Genomic DNA, 19,024 nt, shown 5'->3' with positions numbered 1-19,024 from the left:
CTGGCGCTTTGTCATCTCCATGTCACAGATCGGGAAGGCAGCTTTCCTAAGGGGCCACTGATTCCCTTGTGCTCGCCCCTGCAGTTCCCAGATGCTGCAGCGGGCACTGCTAAGGGGAAGGGTCACATCGGGAACTGCTTCCCTTCTAGGAAGGACAAATTCACCTCCTTGAAGGAAAAATATTTAAAGGAATTGGAAGTTCAATTCTGATGTACTATCTAAGCCCTCTAATAACTAATGGAAAATAAATAATCAGGAAAAGCAACATACTTCAAATAACAATTAATGAAAACAATCACTTATGTATCAAACACCCGCCACCCCCGTCTTCTGCATAACACCGTCACCTTCCTATAGCTGTTGACCAATTTGGTAAGAGTGATTGGGCAGCTAGGGGCTACTGGGGCATGTGTGTGAAAATAGAGGTTAACCTTAATGGATCTTGAGCAGCTGAAGGAATTGGGTTTGTAATTCCAATTTATCAGAAAGGTAATCCACACAAGGATTTGTAGTTTTCGTAATGTGCCTGTGTCCTGCACCGCCAATTATCAAAGTCATTTCTTTTATTTGAGTCTGTTCAGTCTGAAAATTAGAGGTGTTGAAACATTATTTCTGACCTTGAGGCTCTAGACGCTAGACTTTGAGACTGTGGAATATCTTACAGAACAATTCTCAAGACTCTTGCTGGAGTGCCCAGTAGGATCGGTGGCATCTCTGGAGCATCAGGATGCAAGTTCAATCCCCAGCCTGGCATGCTGGGTTCAGGATCCTGAGTTGTTGCATCTATGTTGTAGGCCACAACTGCAGCTCAGGTCTGATTCTTGGCCTGGGAACTCCATATGCCACAGCGTGGCCAAAAATAGAAAAAAGAAAAAAAGACTCTTGCTAGTAATAAAGTACCATCATTTGAGAAAGATTTCAGTTTCTTTTGTAAATTAGAGTTGGTTTAGTGGGAAGTGCTACGGTTTTTGGAAATATCAGTTGGGATGGGAAAAGGTTGGAGATGTGTGCCACAGGTTGAAGATGATTTTAGCTGATTAACCATTTTGGGCAGTAACTTCTCCTCCTTCCTGCCTCTACTGTTTTGTCTCCTACCTACCCTTGACCGTGTTAGTATCTTAAGTAACAAAATGAAGAATGGAAAAAAGCATGAGTAGTTTGTGCAGTGTACAGGGATAAATTATTTAGTGAAGCACCACCCGTGTCTTCATTCATCCAGGAAACTGTCAGTGTGTGTCAGGCATTTTTGTATTGTTCACAAATTTGAGAGACAAATAGTTTGAAAGGACAAAGTAGAGTGAAGTTAAATCTCACTGACCAACAGACTATTGAGAAGAGTTTAACTTTAAGCCCATCCAGGTTGATTTAAATTCATAGCTGGAAAAAAAAAAAAAAAAAAAAGAGTTCCCTTCATGGCTCAGCGGTTAACAAACCCGACTAGAATCCATGAGGATGCGGGTTCCATCCCTGGACTCAGTCAGTGGGATAAGGATCCCGCGGTGCCCTGAGCTTTGGTGTAGGTCGCAGATGTGGCTCGGATCCAGCATTGCTGTGGCTGTGGCGTAGGCTGGCAGCTGTAGCTCCAATTTGACCCCTAGCCTGGGGACCTCCATATGCTGTGGGTGTGGCCCTAAAAAGAAAAAAAAAAAAAAAAATTCAGAGCTAGAAGCTAGAGTGTGTACATATGCATATACATTTGTCTCCACACATAGAATATGACCTACTTTTAGTTTCAAATCAAGTATATGGGTCAGGACCAGCATTCTCCCCCCCACCCCGCCCCACTGAAGTCTAGTTGACTTAAAATATTGTGTCAGTTTCAGGTATACAGCAAAGTAAATCATTTATATATACATATATTTCCATTCTTTTTCAGATTCTTTTTCCATATAGGCTACTGCAGAATTTTTTTTTTCCATTTCATATTTATTGGCATAAGGTTTTGTGTATTATTTTTAAATTTTTTTTATAATCTTTAAAAAATTTTTCCATTATAGCTGATTTACAGAGTTCTGTCAATTTTCTGCTGCAGAGCAAGGTGACCCAGTCACACATACATGTCTACATTCTTTTTTTCTCACATTGTCATGCTTCATCACAAGTGACCAGACATAGTTCCCAGTGCTACACAGCAGGATCCCATTGCTTATTCATTCCAAAGGCTAGAGTTTGCATCTATTAACCCTATTGTAGCATATTGAGTAGATTTTCCCGTGCTATACAGTAGGTCTTTGTTACTCGTCTATTTTATATAAATATATTATTTTTTGTCTTTTTGTCTTTTAGGGCTGCACCTGTGACATATGGAGGTTCCCAGGCTAGGGGTCTAATTGGAGCTGTAGCCGCCAGCCTATGCCACAGACACAGCAACACCAGATCTGAGCTGCATCTGCAACCTACACCACAGCTCATGGCAATGCCAGATCCTTAACCCACTGAGCGAGGCCAGGGATCGAACCTTTATCCTCATGGATGCTAGTTGGGTTCGTTAACCACTGAGCCACAATGGGAACTCCTATTTTATATATTTATATGTATATGATATTTATAATATATATGATGTGAAAGAACTTATTCACCAAGCAGAAACAGACTCAAAGATTTTAAAAACAAATATCATATTTATAAATATTATATATATAAAATATATGGTAATGTGTATATATTAACCCCAACCTCTTACTATATATATATAAAATATGTAGTAAAAAATGTATGTGTTAATCCCAACCTATTATTTTATATATATATAAAATATATAGTAAAATGTATATGTTAATCCCAACCTCTTAATTTATCCTTCCACCCACATTTCCTCTTTGGTGACTCCAAGTTTTTTTTTTTAAATCTTTGAGTCTGTTTCTGTTTTGTGAATAAATTCTTTTGTATCATTTTTTATTAGAGTCCACATATTAGTGACCTCATATGGTATTTATCTTTCTCTGACTTAATTTAGTATGGTAATCTCTACATCCTTCCATGTTGCTGAAAATAGCTTTTTTTTTTTTTTTTTTTTTTTTTTTTTAATGACTGAGTAATTCCATTGTATATATGTACCATCAACAGACTCTGTTGATGGACGTTTTAGTTGCTTCCAAATCTTAGCTATAGTAAATAGTGCTGCACTGACATTGGGTGCATGCATCATGTATCTTTTTTATTTTCTTTTTATAGCCACACCCGAGGCATATGGAAATTCCAGGGCTAGGGGTTGAATTGGAGCTGCAGCTGCAGGCCTATGCCACAGCCATGGCAACATTGGATCCAAGCTGCATTTTTGGCAATGCAAAATCCTTAACCCACTGAACGAGATGAGGGATCGAACCCACATCCTCACAGAGACTAGGTCGGGTTCTTAACCTGCTGAGCCACAATGAGAACACCTCATGTATCTTTTTTAAATTATGGTTTTCTTTAGATATATGCCCAGGAGTGGGATTGCTGGGTCATAGGGTAGTTCTATATTTAGTCTTCTAAGGAACCTCCACACTGTTCTCCATAGTGGTTGCACCAATTTACATTCCCATCAGCAGTGTAGGAGGGTTCCCTTTTCTCCACACCCTCTTCAGCATTTATTGTTTGTAGACTTTTTGATGATGGCCATTCTGACTGGTGTGAGTTGATAACCTCACTGTAGTTTTGGTTTGCATTTCTCTAACAATTAGTGATGCTGAGCATTTTTTCATTTGCATTTTGGCCATCTGTATGTTTTGGAGAAATGTCTATTTAGATCTTCTGACCATTTTTTGATTAGGTTGTTTGTTTTGTTTTTTATATAAAGCTGTTTGAGATGTTTATATATTTTGAAGATGAAGCCCTCATTGATTGCTTTGCTTGCAAAGATTTTTCTCCCATTCTGTGAGTTTTTTTTGTTTTGTTTATGGTTTCCTTTGTTGTGCAAAACTTTTAAGTTTAAGTAGGTCCCATTTGTTTGCTTTTATTTTCATTACTTTAGGAAGTGGATCCAAAAAGATATTGCTGCTATTTATGTCCAAGAGTATTCTGCCTGTGTTTTCTTCTAAAAGTTTTTATAGTATCTGGTCTTACTTTTAGCTCTTCAAACCATTTTGGGTTTGTTTTTGTGTATGGTGTTAGAGAGTGTTCTAATTTCTTTATTTTACATTTAGCTGTCCAGCTTTCTCAACACTACTTATTGAAGGGACTGTCTTTTCTCCATTGTAAATTATTGCCTCCTTTGTCATAGATTAATTGATCATAGGTATGTCGGTTTATTTATGGGCTTTCTCTCCTATTCTATTGGTATGTATTTCTGTTTTTGAGACAGTAGCATACCATTTTGATGACTGTAGCTTTGTAGTATAGTCAGAAGTCAGGGAGCCTTATTTCCCCAGCTCCATTTTTCTTTCTCAAGATTGCTTTGCCTATTTGGGATCTTTTGTATTTCCACAAAAATTTAAAAATTTTTTGTTCTAGTTCTGTAAAAAATGCCATCGGTAATTTGATAAAGATTGCCCTGAATCTGTAGATTGCTTTGGGTAGTATAATCGTTTTGACAGTATTAATCCTTCCAATCTAAAAACTTGATGTACCTTTCCATCTGTTTATGTCGTTTTTGATTTCATTCATCAGCGCCTTATAGTTTTCAGAGTACAGTTCTTCTGCCTCTTTAGGTAGGTTTATTCCTAGGTATTTTATGCTCTTTAATGCAATAATAGGATTTTTTTCCCTTAATTTCTCTTTCTTTTGTTTTAGTGTACAGGAATGCAATCAATTTCTCTGTATTAATTTTGTATCCTAAAAGACAAAAAAAAAAAAAAAAAAGGGAGTTCCCATTGTGGCTCAGTGGAAACGAATCTGACTAATAACCGTGAGGACACAGGTTCAATCCACTGGCCTCGCTCAGTGGTGTAAGGATCTGGCATTGAGGTGAGCTGCAGTGTATGTCGCAGATGTGGCTCGGATCTGGCATTGTTATGGCCGTGGCTTAGGCCAGTGACTACAGCTCCTATTCGACCTAGCCTGGGAACCTCCGTATGTCACAGTGTGGCCCTTAAAAAGACAAAAAAATTTTTTTTGTATCCTGTAACTTTGCCAGATTCATTGAAGAGCTCTAGCAGTTTTCTGGTAGCATCTTTAGGATTTTCTAGGTATAGTATCATGTTATCTGCACAAAGAGTGACAGTTTTACTTCTTTCCATTTTGAATTCCTTTTGTTTTTTTTTCTTCTCTGATTGCTGTGGCTAGGACTTCTGAAAGTTTGTTGAATAAAGGTAGGACCAGCATTCTTAAACAATGAGACCAAATAGGGTAAAAAAATACTATCATATTTGGAACTCGGGAATAAGTTACCATGTAAAATGCTTTTCTTACTTTAAATTTATGGTCAGTGGAATTGAAATCTATGTCTTTGGTCTATCTAATTCCTTCTCTAGAAATAGAACAGTGAGTCAAACACAAAATATTAGGTTTAGCTTAATGGGAAAATTCCATGCAAGAGACCATCTTAAATGATGTTTGTGAGGGTATTATAATAATAAATCAATAATATTATTAAATATTAATAATATTATTATAAATATCAATAATATCAATAATATTATTAAAATTTGAGCTTTAATAGTATCAAGGAATCACTCTATGCCAGTCACATTCAATGAGTCATAAATTATGTTTTGATAATGTCAGCCGCCTTTGTTATGGATTATGTATGAAAAGTTGCTCATTGGAAAGGTTATATGTCACAGAAAGCAAAAGGCTCTGGCTTTGAATGTAGACAGAACTTCTGGAGGTTTCAACTTGAGTGTTGTCCTTTCAAATCTAAGCCACTGCTGGTGGAGGGAGGTACTTGGCATGTTTGTCTGTTCTAGCAAGTAAGAGTAATTTTAAAACACTACTGATCAGAAATGTCTGAGGTTGTATTTGTGAAGTATATGTATTTAGCACACACTCAGCTCTTAAAAACGGGTGGCTATTTTGACTGTTTGCTCAGGGCCAGGACCAAACGACGAGAATATATTTAGTACCTCTAAATATCAACTTAAGTGTCAACACGCTTAAGGAAACTCAGGTTACCTCTGACTTGGTAAAACTATTATAAAGGAAATGGTGAACTGTTTAGAATTCTTGTGAGTCATTCAGGTTTTAAGAAGTTGCTTCTTTTGATTTTGAAAACAGAAAAAAAAAAATCTCAGACCTTAACTTGGACTAGGGTTTATTTATTCTGCTTACTTCCAGTCGTAACAAATATTCCTCCAATGACCCTTGACTGTTTCTTGAATTTGAGCTGATCGTATCTGGCTATTGCAGACAGAGGGATGCAGGAGGAGTGGCAAAAGTTAGGACCGGCAAGATCTGTTCTCTTAGACATTGTCTCTCTTTTGTGGCTGAGGAAATTCAAGTGCAGAGAGGTTCAGTAACTCACGGAGGTCTCAGAGCTTGGTGAGGAGGACAGAAATTAAATTCAGGCTTGGGTGTCTCCACTACCAGTGTCCTTTCTCTCTGTGCTTGGCCCTACAAATGGACTCCTTGTGGCATCTTGACCCCCAGTATATGAACTATCCCCAGTGCTTGGTTTTGCAAACAAACCATCTTTTTAGGCTGTAGTGTATTGCACCTTGAATTTCAGTAGTAGTGCCCTGAGCCATTTTTAGCATTCCAGCTTCATTATTTCACTAGTCCAGACAGAATCCACACCTTTCAAAAGAGAAGCACTTTCTTGCATTAATTATACCACTTCTTTTAATCTCCAGCAATATGTGCAAAAATAATTAAAAGGGGTGGTTATAACTTACCAAGAACATGAAGCTAAATTAAGGTGAAGGAATTAATGGTTCCTTGGACGGCATTCCAGAATCACACTTACATAGACAATCAGTTTGAAGAAAATCTACAAAAGTCTGAATCTAAAGACCTGTTAACTGTCCATTGGTGGAGTTCCCGTCATGGCGCAGTGGTTCATGAATCTGACTAGGAACCATGAGGTTGTGGGTTTGATCCCTGCCCTTGCTCAGTGGGTTGAGGATCTGGCGTTGCTGTGAGCTGTGGTGTGGGTTGCAGTTGAGGCTCGGATCCTATGTTGCTGTGGCTCTGGCATAGGCCAGTGGCTGCGGCTCCGATTAGACCCCTAGCCTGGGAGTCTCCATATGCCGAGGGAGCAGCCCTAGAAAAGACAAAAAATAAACAAAAACCAAAAAACAGTCCATTGGTTATATGCAAAAAAAAAAAAAAAGAAAATAAAAAAGATAACAAAATCTGCTTCCTACAACAATGAAAATAGAATTTGAATCCCATAATTTCTACACAGACTATAAGTTGCCAGGAACATCAGGAAAGTATTGCACATCCACACGTGCCTAGCAGCCCTTTGATCAAATACTATGAAGTTTATCATCTTTCCCCCCAACACATCTTGCTTTCTCTAAAGGGCTAATCTGAGAGCTTTCTTTCCGTCTTCCTGGTGTCTGTAGGATATGGAGATTGCTTTGCTTTGCTTTCTTTTCACTGCAGCACCCCTAACCTTGCTCCCCATTTTAAAGGCATTTGTCTCATCAAACTTCCATTCCCTCAGCATCTAGTTGCCATGTAGGTTATGCTGTGATTTTTTTTTTCTCTGTAAGTCATTTAATTTGCAAGATCAATTTGCAAGATAAATATAGGCAATGGTTAGAAGTATGGCCTTTGGTAGTGGACAGACTCAGATTCAAATCCCAGGTTGGTCTGTCACCAGCCACATTTTCCACAAGCAGCTGAACTTCCCTATGGAAAGAGGATGCTGATACCCACCTCATAGAGCGGCTGGGAGGGTTCGATGAGGAGACATCAGTGGGAGCCTTGGTGCTCAGTAAGTTCTCAATTTGTAGGTGCTATTGCCACAGTCTTGAGAGCGTTTGGATTTTTAGGTGGGGAGAACTGAGAGTTCTAGGCTGAGATTCCACGCATGAGGTCAAGCAGACGGCCTAGAGCAGGTGGTACCTCGTGTCGCCATGGAAGTAACTGCCTGGTCCTTCTGTATGTGGTGTTAATGTCCACCCCAGAGGGAAGACCTTTGAGGAAGAAGAGCCTGTCACATGACTTCATGGATAGCTGATACAGGACGTCAGTGCAGCTGTGGTGCTTTCTAAGACTATATGTGGAATGATTCAAATGAACCCAAAGGATTCAGTCATGTCAGTTTCCGGTAGAATTGTGCTCCCCAGTATGGTCCCTAGATGAGCAGCATCAGCCCTGCCCGGGAACTTGTTAGGAAGGCGGGATTCTTTGTCACATCCTGAACCCACTGAATCAAAATTGCTAGGATTTGGCTCAGACACCTGTGTTTTAGCAGAGTCCTCCAGGTGATTCTGATGCACCCCACCTTTTGAGAATCACCGTTGTAGCACATCTGCACAAGCCTGTAAGCTATGAGAGTCCAGAAACCATCCATCTTCATCGTTATGGGGCATCCTCACAGGCCCTAGAGAATCTTCATGCTTGTGCTTTCCCACAGGCCTCACTCTGACATTCCAAGGGCACACCCAGCCCAAGAACAAACCCTGGAAAGTTTGACTCTATTGCCAGCAACATGGCATAAATAGGGAGATCAACTTTACTCTCTTTTTTTCTCTCCTTCCCTCCCTCCCTTCCTTTCGTTTTTGTTTTGTTTTGTTTTGTTTTGTCTTTTTAGGGCCACACCCATGGCACATGGAAGCTCCCAGGCTAGGGGTCCAATGGGAGCTGTAGCTGCCATCCTATGCTACAGCACAGCAACGCGGGATCCTTAACCCACTGTTCGATGCTAAGGATTGAACCTCCATCTTCATGCATCCTAGTCGGGTTTGTTAACCGCTAATCCATGAAGGGAACTCCCCCACTTCACTCTTATTTCCTTAGACAAACTTTTCTTCTTCCTATGGTTTCATTCTTTTTGATGCTTTGAGCTGGTTGTGTATTTCAGGGTTATCCGTTTGTGTGGAAATCACTCAGATTAATAACAACTACCTTCTTAACTCAGATTCAATTGACATATGTTTTTATGAAATCTCTTTCAGCCGGTTTGTTCCATCATGTCAGTTTTTGGAAACATGTAAACCGTATTGCTATTTATATCCCCATGCTCATCAAGTAGATGTTGGTATTTACAGATATTTACAAGCCAGTGTACAGAACATGTAATTTTTGTGTTGCCTCATCATTTTTTAGGAAAAAAGTCCATCCAAAAATGTAGTATGAATTGTTTTATTGAGCTTCACTTTATTATGCTTCACAGATATTGATTGTTTTAAAAATTGAATGTTTGTGGCAATCCTGCATGGAGCAAGCCTCTTGGAACCTTTTTTTTTTTTTCCAGCAGCATCTGCTCACTGCATGTCTCTGTGTCACATTTTGGTGATTCTCCAAATATTTCAAACTTTTTCATTACTATTACTATTTTTCATCATTATTACTATCGTATTTTTTTTAATTTTATTTTTTTTTATTGTATTTGTTATGGCAATCCTTGGTGAGTGATCTTTCATGCTACTATTGTAGTTGTTTGGGGCACAGTGAGCCACACCCCTGTAAGAAGGCAAATTTAATTGATATGTTGTAGGTGTTTTAACTTTTCCACTGACAGGCTGTTCTCTTTCTCCCTCTCCTTAACCTCCCCCCCCAACCCTATTTCCCTGAGACACAACAATATTGAAATCAGGCCAGTTAATAATGGCCTACAATGGCCTCTAAGTGTTCAGGATGAGTCCCTTTAAATAAAAAGCTCCCTGTAAATAAAAACCTAGAAATGATTAAGCTTCGTGAGGAAGGTGTGTCAAAAGCCAAAAAGCTAGAGCTCTAGCTCCAAATAGCAAAATGAAAAGGAAAGGTTCTTGAAGGAAATTAAAGATGCTACTTCAATGAAGACACAAATGATAAGAAAGCAAAGCAGCTTTCTTGGCAACACGGAGAAAGTTTTACTGGACTGGATAGAAGTTCAAACCAGCCACAACATTCCCTTAAGCCAATGTCTAATCCAGAGCAAGGCCCTAACTGTCTTCAATTCTATGAAGGCTGAGAGAAGTGAGGAAGTTGCAGAAGAAGAGTTTGAAGCCAGCAGCGGTTGGAGAGTGAAGTTTAAGGAAAGAAGCCATCTCCATAACATAAAATTGCAAGGTGAAGCAGTAAGTGCTGATAAGCTGCTGCACGTTATTCAGAAAATCTAGCTAAAATCATTAATGAAGGTGGCTACACTACACAACAGATTTTCACTGTAGGCCAAACAGCCTTGTGTCAGAAGAAGACTCTCATAGCTAGAGAGGTGACGTCAGTGCTTGGCTTCAAATCTTCAAAGGACAGGCTGACTCTCCTATTAGGGTCTAATGCAGCTGGAGACTTGAAGTTGAAGCCATTGCTCATTGACCATTGTGAAAATCCTAAAAATTATCCTAAATCTCTTCTGCCTGTGCTCTATAAATGAAACAACAAAGCCTGGATGACAGCACATGTGTTTACAACATGGTTTACCAAATATTTCAAGCCCATTGTTGAGATCTACTCTTTAGAAAAAAATGGTTCTTTTCGGAATATTACTATTGCCCATTGGCAAAGCACTTGGTCACCCAAGAGCTCTGATAGAGATTTACAATGAGATTATTGTGATTTTCATGCCTGATAGCACAACATCCATTCTCTAACCCATAGATCAAGGAGTAATCTCTAAGTTTTATTATTTAAGAAGTACATTTTGTCAATCTGCCATAGACAGTGATTCTTTTGATGGATCCGGGGAAGGTAAATTGAAACCCTGGAAAGGATGCACCATTCTGAATGTCATTACGAATGTTTGTGGTTCACGGAAAGAGGCCAAATATCAACATTAATAGGACTTTGGATAAAGTTGGCTCCAGCCTTCATCAGTGACTTGGAGGGGTTCAAGATTCAGTGGAGGAAGTAACTGCGGTTGTGTTGGAAGTAACAAGAGAACTAGAATTAGAAGTGGAGCCTGAAGATGTGACTGAATTCCTGCAGTCTCATGATAAATAAAACTTTCATGAATGTGGAGTTCTTATGGATGAGCAAAGAAAGTGATTTCCTGAGATGGAATTTACTACTGGTGAAGATGCTATGAAGATTCCTGAGGTAATAACAAGGGATTTAGAATATTGCAAAAAGTTAATTCATAAAGCAGCAGCAGGGTTTGAGAGAATTTGACTCCACTTTTGGAAGAAGCTCTGCTATGAGTAAAATGCTATCAAACACCATTGCATGCTGCAGAGAAATCATTCATGAAAAGAGGAGTCAGTTGATTAGGCAAATTTTATTGTTGTCTTATTTTAAGAAATTGCCACGCCCCAACCTTTAGCAACCGCAACCACCACCCTGATCAGTTCGCAGGCGTCAATATCGAGGCAGAACCAAATGATGGTTAGCATTTTCAACAATAAAGAATTTAAATTAAGGAATGTACATTGTTTTTTAGACATAATGGTATTACATACTTAACAGACTTACATAGTGCAAACGTAACTTTTATATGCACTAGGAAATCAAAAAATTTCTGGGACTCCCCTTATGTCTTTTTTTTTTCATCTTTTTTATTTTACGTAAAAAAATTATTGTAATTGATTTACAATGCTCTGTCAATTTCTGTTGTACAGCAAAGTGACCCACTTATATGTATATATATATATGATATAGATATATTTATATATACACATGTATATAACACCAAGTTGTATATAGATATATTTATATATACACACATTCTTTTTTTCACCTTATCCTCCATCATGTTCTGTCACAATTGATTAGATATAGTTTCCTGTGCTATGCAGCAGGATCCCATTGCTTATCCACTCCAAATGCAATAGTTTGCATCCATTAACCCCAACTCCCAGTCCATTCTTCTCCCTCTGTCACTCCCTTGGCAACCATAAGCCTGTTTTCCATGTCAATGAGTTTGTTTATTTTCTGTAGGTAGGTTCTTTTTGCTGTGTATTAGATTCCAGCTATAAGTGATATCATATGGTATTTGCCTTTCTCTTTCTGACTTACTCCACTTAGTATGAGGCTCTAGTTCCATCCATGTTGCTGCAAATAGCATTAGTTTTCTCTTTTTTATGGCTGAGTAGTATTCCATTGTGTATATGTACCACATCTTCTTAATCCATTCATCTGGTGATGGACATTTAGCTTGTTTCCATGTCTTGGCTATTGCGAATAGTGTTGCAATGAACATGTGGGTGCATGTGTCTTTTCTGGATATATGCCCAAGAATGGGCTTGCTGGGTCATATGGTAGTTCTATGTACAGTTTTCTAAGGTACCTTCATACTGTTTTCCATAGTGGTTGTGCCAACTTACATTCCCACCAACAGTGCAGGAGTGTTCTCTTTTCTCCACACCCTCTCCAGCATTTGTTCTTTGTGGACTCATTAATGATGGCCATTCTGACTGGTGTGAGGTGGTACCTCACAGTAGTTTTGATTTGCATTTCTCTAATAATCAGGGATGTTGAGCATTTTTTCATGTGCTTGATGGCCGTCTGTATATCTTCTTCGGAGAAATGTCTATTCAGGTCTTTTGCCCATTTTTCAATTGGGTTGTTGAGTTGTGTAAGTTGTTTGTATGTTTTCTAGATTAAGCCCTTGTCAGTTGCATCATTTGAAACTATTTTCTCCCATTCTGAAAGTTGTCTTTTTGTTTTCTTTTGGGTTTCCTTTGCTGTGGAAAAGCTTGTCAGTTTAATTAGGTCCTGTTGGTTTATTTTGCTTTTATTTCTATTGCTTTAGGAGACTGACCTGAGAAAACATTTGTAAGGTTGATGTCAGAGAATGTTTTGCGTATGTTCTCTTCTAGGGGTTTGAAGGTGTCTTGTCTTACATTTAAGTCTTTAAGCCGTTTTGAGTTTATTTTTGTACATGGCATGAGGTTGTGTTCTAGTTTTATTGATTTGCATGCAGCTGTCCAGGTTTCCCAGAAATACTTGCTGAAAAGACTGTCTTTTTCACATTTTACATACTTGCCTCCTTTGTTGAAGATTAATTAACTGCAGGTGTCTGGGTTTATTTCTGGGTTCTCTATTCTGTACCATTGGTCTGTATATCTGTTTTGGTACCAGTACCACACTGTCTTGATGACTGTGGCTTTGTAATATTGCCTGAAGTGTGGGAGAGCTATACCTCCTGCTTGGTTTTTGTTCCTCAGGATTGCTTTGGCGATTCTGAGTCTTTTGTGGTTCCGTATAAATTTTTGGATTGTTTGTTCTAGTTCTGTGAAAAGTGTTTTAGGTAATTTGATAGGAATTGCATTGAATCTGTGGATTGCTTTGGATAGTATGGCCATTTTTATTATATTGATTTTTCCAATACAGGAGCATGGAATATCTTTCCATTTCTTTACATCTTTAATTTCCTCAGTTAATGTTTTATAGTTTTCAGCACATAAGTCTTTCACCTCCTTGGTCAGTTGTATTCCCAGGTATTTGATTTTTTGGGGTGTGATTTTAAAAGGTAGTGTATTTCTGTATTCCTTTTCTAATATTTCATTCTTAGTATACAGAAATGCGACTGTTTTCTGAATGTTAATCTTATATCCTGACACTTTGCTAAATTTGTTGATCAGTTCAGGTAGTTTTTGGGTAGAGTCCTTAGGGTTTTCTATATATAGTATCATGTCATCTGCATATAGTGACAATTTTACCTCTTCTCTTCTTATTTGGATACGTTTTATTTCTTGTTTTTGTCTGATTGCTGTGGCTTGGACTTCTGATACTGTGTTGAATAGCAGTGGTGAGAGTGGGCATCCTTGTCTTGTTCCAGATATTAGTGGGAAGGCTTTCAGCTTTTCTCCATTGAGTGTTTTACTTGCTGTGGGTTTGTCATAAATGGCTTTTATTATGTCAAGAGATGTTCTGTGTATACCCACTTTTAAGAGTTTTTATCATGAATGGATGTTGGACTTTGTCAAATGCTTTTTATGCATCTATTGAGATGATCATGTGGTTTTTAACTTTTATTTTGTTAATGTGGTGTATGATGTTGACTGATTTGTCTATATTGAACTATCCTTGTGAATTGGAATGAATCCCTCTTGATCATGGTGTATGATCTTTTTGATATGTTGGATTCGGTTGCTAAAATTTTGAAAAGTTTTGTGTCTATATTCATTAAAGATATTGGCGTATAATTTTCTTTTTTTGGTAGTGTCTTTGTCTGGATTTGATGGTTTCATAGCATGTCTTTGGGAGTGTTCCTTCTTCAACCCTTTGGAAAAGTTTAAGAAGGATAGGTATAAGTTCTTTGTGTGTTTGGTAGAATTTGCCTGTGAACCCACTGGTCCTATACCTATGTCTGTAGGCAGTGTTTTTATTACATATTCAATTTCATTTCTAGTGATCAGTCTATTCAATTGATCTCTTTCTTCTTGATTCAGTTTTGGTGGGCTGTATGTCTCTAGAAAATTGTCCATTTCTTCTAGGGTGTCAAATTTTTTGGCATATACTTGTTCATAGTATTCTCTTACGGTTTTTTGTATTTCTCCAGTATCTGCTGACACCTTATTTCAGTATTCTCTTTATTGGGGTGGTCCAAAACCAAATCCTACCATCTCTGAGGCATGACTTTATGTTCCCAATTAAATGCTTTAATGTTCTTTTAAAGTAGGGTGATTACTTTTTAGCTACGCTGGCTCTTATGCAGGAACAAGCCATACACTCAAACCACATGACTTCCATCACAGGAGGGAATCTCAGATTCAGGTGTTGAATGGTAACCCTCAAAAATGATTCTTTCATTGGAGTTCCCGTCATGGCTCAGTGGTTAACGAATCCGCCTAGGAACCATGAGTTTGTGGGTTCAATCCCTGGCCTCGGGTTGAGGATCCGACATAGCAGTGAGCTGTGGTGTAGGTCACAGATGTGGCTCAGATCTGGCATTGCTGTGACTGTGCTGTAGACTGGCCGCTACAGCTCCGATTCGACACCTAGCCTGGGAACCTCCATATGCCATGGGCACGGTCCTAGAAAAGACAAAAAAAAAAAAAAAAAAAATTGTTAATAACATGTGTCCCTAAACCTGAAAGTTGACCATATTTGGGAAAAAAGGTCTTGCAAATGAAATAAGTTCAGCATCCCAAGATCATCCTGGAGTTCCTACTGTGGCGCAGTGGGATCAGCAGTGTCTCTGCAGTGCCAGGACGCAGGTTCAATCCCTGGCCCAGCACAGTGGGTTAAAGGATCCAGCGTTGCCACAGCTTGGCATAGGTTGCAGCTGTGGCTCAGATCTGATCCCTGGCCCAGAAGTTCCATATGCTGTGGGGTGGCCAAAAAAGTAAAAAAAAAGAAAAAAAAAAATGAGATCATCCTGGATCAGGGTGGGCCCTTAAGTCCAATGACAATTCCTTAGAAAAGAAGTAAAAGGGAACAGACACAGAGATGCAGAGATTAGAGTGGTGTGTCTGCAAGTCCAGGGAGGCCAAGCATTGCCAGCTACTCCCAGAAGCTGGGAGAGACCTGGGGCCTGTTTTTCCTGAGAGCCTCCAAAAGGAGCCAACCTTGCCCACACCTTGATTTGGATTGTCTGGCCTCCAGAACTGTGAGAGAATAAATTCTTGTGGTTGTACACTTCCAGGTCTGTGGTGTGTGTTATGGTTGCCTTGGGAAACTGAGCTCATTACACCAGCTTCTTGCAATACATTTTACTGGCCATAGCTATAAGCATTTACAAAATCTGGATTTGAGGAGTTCCAGTCATGTCTCAGCGGGTTAAGAACACAACTAGCGTCCGTGAAAGGCAGGCTCCCTCCCTAGCTTCACTCTTTGGGTTAAGGATCCTGAGTTGGTGGGGCTGTGGCATAGGCCAGCAGCTGCAGCTCTGATTTGACTCCTAGCCTGGGAACTTTCATATGCTGCAGGTATGGCCCTAATAAGAAAAAAAAAATTGGGGTTTGTGGAACTTTCTTGAGGACATAAGTTTAGGAAGGCTTAACAACAGGTTGCTGAGTTTTTATTCCTACACCACAAGTCATGAGCCCTTAAGCAAAGAACACTTAGCAAAGGCTATCAAGACCTTTTTCAGAAATGGGAGACACCTCTATTGGCATTTTATTTATTAATTTAAAAAGCATGTGGACTAAGCCATGTCAATGTGTGTAAGCTGTGTAGAAAGTTTTGACAGTGACTGCATGATAGCAGAGCTATTTTACCATCTGTAGATGAATGGCTTAGAGACAAAAAAACAGAGGGGTAAAGCAGACGAGACATTTCTTACATAAGGTTAAAGAGGAGTGTGTGACATCCGTCTCTAATATTTTTAATTTCGAATGTCCGTGGACCCATTATTCATTCATTTTCTCGTGTATGCAACATGTTTATGGAGTACCTCTTATACCTCTTACCAAATTAAAGATAAATCTTATCAAATTTTGGGAGTACATCTTATCTGGGTATTGTTAAACACTGAGAAAGTAGCAGAGTTTAAGCTAAGTTCCTTGCCTTCATCTAGCATGTGTAGCTAATGGGAAATACTGATGATTAAGTGAATAATAAAATATTGATATTTTATCAATATCAATGATATTGATAAACAAGGCAGTGTAACCACCTAATAAAAAGTGGTCTGGCCAGTCTCATTTTTTCTTTTGCATAAAAAAAAATCATATTAAACTATTCATTTGTCTACTTACATGTATTCTGTTGCTTCTCAATTGTTAGCCCAAAAGATCAGGGTCCTGGTCTTGTTTTCTGCTGTTTCTCAAGTGTGAGGATGCTGTCTGGCATGTGGGGGTATCACGCAGTAAATATTTGTTCAATACATTTGTTAAGTCAGTGAACACGATGATGGAGAGAAGCTGACTGAGATCCTGTGTCACATTAGGGGACCCAGAAAGCATTTTACTTGTATTTGTGTTGCATTTGTTTTTAAAATCCTTTCTTTTTCTAAGCTACTACTTCTTTTTTTTTTTTTTTTTTTTTTAGGGGAGACATTTTTCAGGTAGAGAAGGTATGAAAGAGAAAATAGTGCAAAAACTCATGAGATCTAGGATAAGTGTTTCACCAAAGCGCTTTGGGCTAGATATGGCATTTGCTTTTTAAACTTATGATTGACTTAGGATTTGAAAAAGTGCTGATTCACAACTTCAAAACAAAATTGCAAGACTTTGCTTTTAAAACAAATCGCTATGAAAGACTCAGGGAACTCAATTTCTTTAAATTCAATAATCTGCTTCTCTTCAAAATTTTAAGATTGGCTGCCCTGCTCAAAACACAAGTTTGCATTTAAAATCATCCCAAGTATAGACAGAAAGCCTGATTCTAAATTTGTAGGATATAAAATAGTTTTCCTTTGCTTTCTGTTTTCTCTTTAAATGTTTACTTTAAAATCAGTAAGAAAATTGAATTCCTTAGGAGAAAAATGAGCAAAAGACAGAACAGTAAACTGTTATAAATAATGAATAAATTTTAAAAATATAGGAAAGAATATAAAGAAACACAAGGAACCAGAAAGCAAATGGAAGACTGTTCTTTAGCTATTGAGAAACTGCAAATTAAAATAATGCTAACATACTTTGCATACCAATTTGGAAAGAGACAGTTTGAGGAAACAGGAAGTCATACACTGTTCTTGTGAATACAAACTGTTTCAATGCTTCCAGGGGCGATTTGACAAAATGAATTAAAAACCATAAAACTGTATTTGCCTTTGACCCATTAATTTCACTTCTGAGAATATATGTTAATGAAGTAATGACGTATATATGACTATTTTGCCATAACAATAATTAGATGAAGTGCTATTTAAGGTAGCAAAGTATTGGACGGCATTAAGAGACACAAGCAAAATTAAGAGCATTTTATTTTAATCTAGTATAATAGCAGTTGGCCATTAAAATTCTTTCTCACCATTGTATTTAGTGATAGGGAAGGACACTGAAAATGTATTAAAGGGATAAAGAGTAAATTAAAAAATAATGGTTATAATATTTTGTAAAAAAATTTACATATTTTGGAGAAAGGGAGACAGAGTGAGATAGGAAAAATGAAGTATATGCAGATTTTTTTTTTTTTTTCTTTTTATAGCCGTACATGAGGCCTGTGGAAGTTCCCAGGCTAGGGTTGGAATCAGAGCTGCAGATGCGGGCTTCCACCACAGCCACGACAATACCAGACCTGAGCCACATCTGTGACCTACATCATAGCTCATGGCAATGCCAGATCCTTAACCCACTGAGTGGGGCCAGAGATCGAACCTGTGTCCTCATGGATACCAGTCAGGTTTGTTACCCCTGACTGGCACTCCATATACAAATGTGTTGTTTGTGGTTGGTTGTGGGTGAGTAGATTGTGGCTGCTTTTCAATATTTTTCTTATTTGTTCATGGTCTCTGACGTTCCTATGGTGAACACATAAGCTTCTATATTGAAGTGTTTGTGCCTTATTTAAAATACAAAGATCTATAATTGTGCTTCAGAGTTTCCCTGGGGAAATCAAGAAAATCAGAGGCAAAGGGCAGAAATAGGCAGTTTACATAAGGAGACACCTGGTTAGTATCCTGCATGAGAAGAGATGCTTGAACTCAGAGGTGATAGAAGAAATGTAAATACAGTGTCATTGAGATAACACTTTGTATCCATTGGTTTGGCTCCAAAAGTAGAAATTTGGTGGGAAAGAAGGGAAATAGAACGCTGGCAGAGTCTAGACTGACCTGACCCATTCTAGAGAGAGTCTGGGGGCCATTCTGGAGAGCACATCTAAGTAGATTTTTCTGCAATTAACCATGAATCCAGGCTCCAGTTATAAGGAATTCTTTTAAAAGAACAAAATCAAACTGACTTTGTTTTATTATAAATTTTTATGAATTTATTATTATTATGGACTTTGTTTTACTATTATTTGTATTGTGGATTGGAAAAGCGAGTAGGAGACCTGTTTCTTTTTTTCTTTTTTCTTTTTTAATTTTATGGCCATACCCACAGCCTATGGAAGTTCCCAGGCAAGTTAGTGAATCCGAGTCACAGCTGTGACTTATCTTACAGCTGCAACAATGTCAGATCCTTTAACCCACTGCACTGGGCCAGGGACTGAACCTGAGCCTCTGCAGTGACCCAAGCCGCTGCAG

The 19,024-nt window shown here is 38.5% G+C and overlaps 1 protein-coding gene across 5 annotated transcripts in view; it reads left to right on the top strand.

Annotated features, from left to right (window-relative positions):
- Positions 1 to 19,024, top strand: part of GRHL2 (grainyhead like transcription factor 2) — a 193,408-nt gene that overhangs the window by 93,899 nt on the left and 80,485 nt on the right. The window lies entirely within an intron of this gene.

This window comes from Sus scrofa, chromosome 4 (genome assembly GCF_054392235.1).
Source record: "Sus scrofa isolate SSC_HxYL_T2T_F1_AM1 chromosome 4, Sscrofa_HxYL_maternal_Yorkshire_Landrace_v2.0, whole genome shotgun sequence".
In the NCBI taxonomy this organism is placed as follows: Eukaryota; Metazoa; Chordata; class Mammalia; order Artiodactyla; family Suidae; genus Sus; species Sus scrofa.
This window is presented reverse-complemented; position numbering and strand designations above follow the sequence as displayed.